We start from the raw sequence: 6,077 nt of genomic DNA on the forward strand, positions 1-6,077 counted from the left end.
TGCTTCCAGGATGATGCCAACCCTGAACTAAAGACCCTGTGGAAGCTAGGCACGGTGGCACACACTAGTAACACTGGCACTGGGGAGGGTTTCAAACTTGAGGCTACTTAACAAGATCCAGTCTCCAAAACAGATTCCTTGCAGAAAGTGAATTAAGGAAATGACTTGTGGTGAGTATTTTGTGAATAATTTTTTTTTTCTTCATAAAGCTTTCACAGTAAGAATCACAAGTTTAGGTGTGGCACACACTTTCAACCCTAGCACCTGGGAGGTAGAGCTAGATAGATTTCTATGAGTTCCAGCCCAGCCACGGATACATGGTGAGACCCTGTCTCAAGAAAGAAAGAGACAGACAGACAGGCAGGCAGAGAGAAAGGAAGGGAAGGAAGGAAGGAAGGAATCACAAAGCAGTTCATTTTTTGGTTTTTCTTTTTTCTTTTTTCTTTTCTTTTGGTTTTTCGAGACAGGGTTTCTCTGTGGCTGTGGAGGCTGTCCTGGAACTAGCTCTTGTAGAACAGGCTGGTCTCCAACTCACAGAGATCCACCTGCCTCTGCCTCCCGAGTGCTGGGATTAAAAGCGTGTGCCACCAATGCCGGGCTAAGCAGTTCAATTTTCCTGCAGGTCAGGAATAAGGAAGTCATGTCCACAGAGGAGATCTCAGGACTCCAGCCTGTGTGCCTGCCAAATCCTGCCAGCCACAAAATCCAGGAGACCCTCCCTTGGGGCCAGGGACTTAGTGGCCACTGGGGTCCTTAGCCAGCCTTTCTTACCATTCTTAGATTTTTTTTTTCTTGTTTTTATTTTGAGTCGGTCTTATGTTGCCCTGCGATGCCTTTGGATCCCCTGTCTCCCTGCTTAGGGCTGGGTTTGGGGCATGAAATTCCTTTGTTTTATAACCCCTCCCTGAGGTTTTGTAAGATGACCATGTTTATCAGCATTATAATGGCTGTTTAAGGAATGGTGTCATTTGACTTAGCAGCCAGCTTTTATTCTCTGGGGATAGTAAGGAAGATATTCTACTCACAGTGAAACATGGTGGGATTAAGGTTTCATGGATAGAGGAGGGTTTTTTTTTTCTCTTCCAGGAGAACCAAAGCTCCTAAATCAGTCTCATAGGGCCCTTGGGAGGTAGCTGATTCATGGAGAACATCTCAGCCAGTGGTATTTGCATTCTTCGTTGAGTCAGTCAAATGGGGTGAGGTGTTAGGAATTTATCACCTAATGGAAAGAACATAGTGTGAGCTTCAGCTTTCATGCATCATACCTCCAGAGCCTGGGCATGGGCACCTCCCCTCATGTGACCAGGTTCATCCATGTAGAGAAGCAGGGTATCCAGTGAAGCTGCTTACCTGCTAATAGCATAGTTGTCATATTTGTAATGTGATATGTCATAGTTACATGCTGAGCTGTTATATTTCCCAGTGCATGCTGCTACAGATGCCATGACACGGTGTCCCCAACCAGGCAGAGTCAGGGTTCATCCTCTGCCCTGTGCCGAGCTTGTACCCACAAGGAATGATTGACAGTGGTAATACAGACATGAACCTCGAGTGTGATAAGGTACACAAACCTTCAGCTCCAAGGACTGCTTTTGCTAGATCATTTTGGGGTGTGCAAATGATAATTAGTGCTTTGTATTTGCCCACGGGTAATAAAAGTGAACATTCAGGTTAGGCATGAGCATGGAACAAATCACCCAGATTCCTATGCCACCTCCCTGTTTTTACACACACACACACACACACACACACACACACACACACACACACACACACACACCTGTCATCTACCTCTGGCTCCATAGGAAAATAGCTGAAAGAAGAAAGCCCAGGTCCAGTTTGTGGGTAAATCAGTCTGTATGTTAGGACAACAGTGAAGGAACCAGAGCTTGGTGGTTTGTTTTGAAGGGAGAAGGGTACTCAGTAGAAACTTGTTTGGGTCACTAGACAACGTTCCCAAAGAACAGAGTGTGATCAGAGACAAGGAATGTGCTCTGGAGCATAGAGGGAGGCATGGCCTAAAATCCTGGAAAAAGAGAGGCCTGCTGCAGGAAGCACTTTTTCCCCAGCTGGTCTTTTCATGAAGGCCTTTGTAGACTCAGAATGTGGACTATGGATCAGGTCCCAGCAACACCTTTGATGCCAGTGTGATGGTTTTCAGCCTGCAGGATCCCCAAACACTGCTGGGTTCACACCTGTCAAAATGTGTGGGGAAAGAGTTTGAGTTTAGACAGGCTGGAATCAGGGAGTCTGGAGCAGTAATCAGGTAAGCGCGGGCCTGAGCTCAGCATGCCTGTTTTTCTGCAATAAAGGAGAGCAGGGAAGCCATCTTGTTCCTCAGCACTGCCCTCATTTCATTCCCTTAACCTTGCAGGTTACTGGCTATCTCCCACAGGCACCTCCTGTGTGCCCTTTGTCATGATCCCACATGGACAGATGGTGATTATTTTATGGAAGAGGAGTGTGTGTCCAGAAGACACAATTGCCAGGTGTCTCTCCAGATTTGGAACATGGGACTCATGTTGCCTCTCCATCTTCAAGTATTATGAGCCCCATGAAACCTGAGACCAGGCTGGGTAGTGTTGCTGTCCTCCCAAGGTCCACCCAACACAGGCCCTGAGACACAGGGCAGAGCCAAGTACTTGAACAGATGGCAGGGTCAAAAGCTGTTTGTGTTTGGTTTTTAACTAAGGGTGGGACCACCCTTGCTCTCATCTTGGAAATCTATTCTGAATGCCCTGGACTTTCAAGCGGGTATGGGAAGTCAGCCTCAGGCCAGGCCACGCCACACTGCTGCTGACACAGGGCCAGCGGGCTGGGGCTAAAGGGAAACATGTGTGAGAGGCTGGGTGAGGCCCAGTTCCTAGCTGGGCCAAAGTTTTCATGTTTGGGCAGATATGGGTGGGGTGCCCAAACCTTGTTTTGTCTAGTTCTGATTTTTTAAAGCTTACAAAGAACAGAAAAAAAAAAAAAAAAAAAAAACCTGACCCTGGGAAGCTGCTGTGCCCCTTCACCCTCTTCACAGGGTTCTGCCTCTAAGCTTGGTAAGATTATTATCTGTGTACAACATTTAGCACAAAAAGGCTCTGCCTTGAGGGTGGAGGACTTAGCACACACTTCCTTGGAGAAACATTAATCTGTCTGTCTTGGCTGAAATCAGCCCTGTCTGCCTGTTCTGTGACACATGATGGGGACAATGCCACAGATCTGTAGTTGGTGGGGGAGGAGGGTGGGAGGGCTCCCGATGGCTGGTCCCATCCACTGCAGCTGGCTATACTGGTGTTCTACACATGGGTAGGGAGAAGTGGCGTGGACAAGAGGATATGGATGCTTTACAGACCCAAGGCCAGCATGGGTAACAGAGGAACCAGAGTTACAGAGTCCAGGCTAAGCATAAGAGGCTCCATGTATAGGCTATGCTCTTGAGAGCTGCACCACCAAATATAAATATATATATATATATATATCAGAAAATGGGGCTGGGGTGTAGAGTGCTTGCCTACACTACAGTATGTACAAGACTCTGGGTTTAAGCCCAATACTATGGTGGGTTGAACTGGGGGCAGGAAACTTAAACAGTAGAGAGAAAAAAGAAGAAGGAACCCAGAGAAGGGACAGAGGAGATGGTGTCCAGTTGCTAGCCTCCTGAATGACTGTTCCAGGGGCTAGTGCTGGAGCCCCACTGAGTAATATTTTGGAGACCATCCTCAAGCTTGCAGGAACATCATACACTGAGCAGGCTGGCGAATCTTTTCCAATCTGTTCTCTCTTCCCCCTTCCTTTCCCCCCATCTGTCTGTCTGTCTGTCTGTCTGTCTATGTATGTATCTTCTACCTACCTACCTAATCTCTCTCTCTTTTTTCTCTGTATAGTCCTGGCAGTCCTGGAACTTGTTCCGTAGACCAGGCTAGCCTCAAACTCAGAGATCCACCTGCCTCTAGAGTGCTAGGATTAAAGGAGTGTATACCACCACTGCCTGGATCCCAGCCTGTTCTTTAAGGCAGACTTGAGAGACAAAGTAGGCCATTTCATCTGTGAAATCCACTGAAGCAATTAAAAAATGACAGAGTGATAAATGGGGCTGTCTTACTTAGGGTTTCTATTGCTGTGAAGAGATACCATGGCCATGGAAACTTTTGATTGTTTTTGTTTTTCTAGAAAGGGTTTCTCTGGATAACAGCCTTGGCTGGCCTGGAACTCACAGATTTGCCTCTGTGTCCCAAGTGCTGGGATTAAAGGCATGTGCCACCACTGCTCAGCCCATGGCAACTCTTTGTTTGTTTTATGAGACAGGTTTTCTCTGTGTGGCTTTGTAGACCAGGCTGGGCTCTGGTCTCACAGAGATCCCCCTGCCTCTGTCTCCCGCCACCACTGCCCAGCCCATGGCAACTCTAATAAGGGGAAACATTTAACTGGGGCTGGCTTACAGTTCAGAGGTTCAGTCCATTATCATCTTGGTGGGAAGCATGGTGGCATTCAGGCAGACATGCTGGAGAGGTAGCTGAGAGTTCCAAAGTCAGAGGGAAGAGAATGTGACACTGGGGCTGGCCTGAGCATCTGAAACCTCAAAGCCCACTCCCAGTGACACACTTCCTCCAGCAAGGCCACACCTAATAGTGCCACTCCCTATGAGCTTATGGGGGCATTTTCACTCAAACCACCACTGGGGCTACATGAATAACAAAATGCCATTTTAACCCGAATACACAGGACAGTGCTATTCACAACATGGATTTTGGGAGGTTTTGTTGTTGTTTGTAAAATGTTTGGAGCTCTGCCTAAGCCTGGGGAAGCCCCTAGCCAAGATATCCTCCCCCACTGTCCTAATTCTAGAGAAGTCTTTTTTTTTTTTTTTTTTTTTTTTTTTATATAGAGTGTATGCCTGCAAGCCAAAAGAGGGCACCAGATCTCATTACATATGGTTACCAGTCACCATGTGGATGCTGGGAATTGAACTCAGGACCTTTGGAAGAGCAGCCAGTGCTCTTAACCTCTGAGCCATCTCTCCATCCCCTACAAAAGTCATTTTAACGGCACAAATGGAGTAACTTGTGCTTGCATGGAACACTATTTTATGTGTGCACACACAAAAACACACCCCTTTCAAAGTCCTACTGGTGAAATGACCAAGGATGTTGCCTGCTGCTTAGTATAACCCCCACAAGCTGACCTGAAAAGTTCAGGGTTCACTTGCTAGATCTGGTAGCAAAGAGTCGATCCTCGGGGCAAGTGAAGCCTTAATGTTAGCCAGATGGTCCCCAGTGTATCTTCCACTCACAGCTCGTCCTTTCCCCAAAGTGTGTTCTGGTCACAGTCTCCCCATGTGGCTTACCCATGGCCTCCAGTCTTTTCAGCTGGCTTGCTAGCTTTCTGTTGGGCCCCTCTCTGTCCCCACAGGGACTCAGGATCCAGAATGTGCCTCTGCCACTAAACTACAAGTCTTTTCTTTTTCCTTGATCTCCACATGGACCACCATCCCTGTTCCTCCTCTGGCCTGGCCAAGCCCCCTATTGGTTGTCTTTCCTCCCTGCCTACTCTGACTGTGAAGTGCCCAGTGATGTGCACAGCAAACCCCAGGGCACCGCATGGGTCCTTATCTTGCATTCCTAGGACCTATTATGGCTATGAGGCACCATGGGAGTGCACAGTTCCCCATATGCACTGGCCCACTAAGGCTCTCCCATGGTTTGCATGCCAGGGACAACCTCTCCAGCAAACCTAAGGCAGGGCCTTAACAGTCAGGCTTATTTGGGGAAACAGGTATGACTACCACATACTTAGGTCCGCCCCCATTTCTTAGGTTGGCTGTAATGGAGTCAGGCCCAGGTGAGGAGTTGGGAAATCAAAGGAGTTTTTGTTTGTTTGTTTGTTCTTAAAAGAACTATAAACTTCCCCCTGCATTTTCCTACCCACCCAGTTTTCTTGGAAGCAAGACTCCTTGTTAGGTTATGCAATTGCCGTCCACACTGAGGTTCCAGCTGTGAGTAATGAACCTCTCCCACTTAAGAAAGCGGGGGGTGGGAGGGGGGCGGGTGGTGCTCTTTCCATCAGTTAAGGGGCCCTGCATGTGTCCTGCT

The sequence above is a fragment of the Cricetulus griseus genome, chromosome 4 (assembly GCF_003668045.3).
Source record: "Cricetulus griseus strain 17A/GY chromosome 4, alternate assembly CriGri-PICRH-1.0, whole genome shotgun sequence".
Taxonomy (NCBI): Eukaryota; Metazoa; Chordata; class Mammalia; order Rodentia; family Cricetidae; genus Cricetulus; species Cricetulus griseus.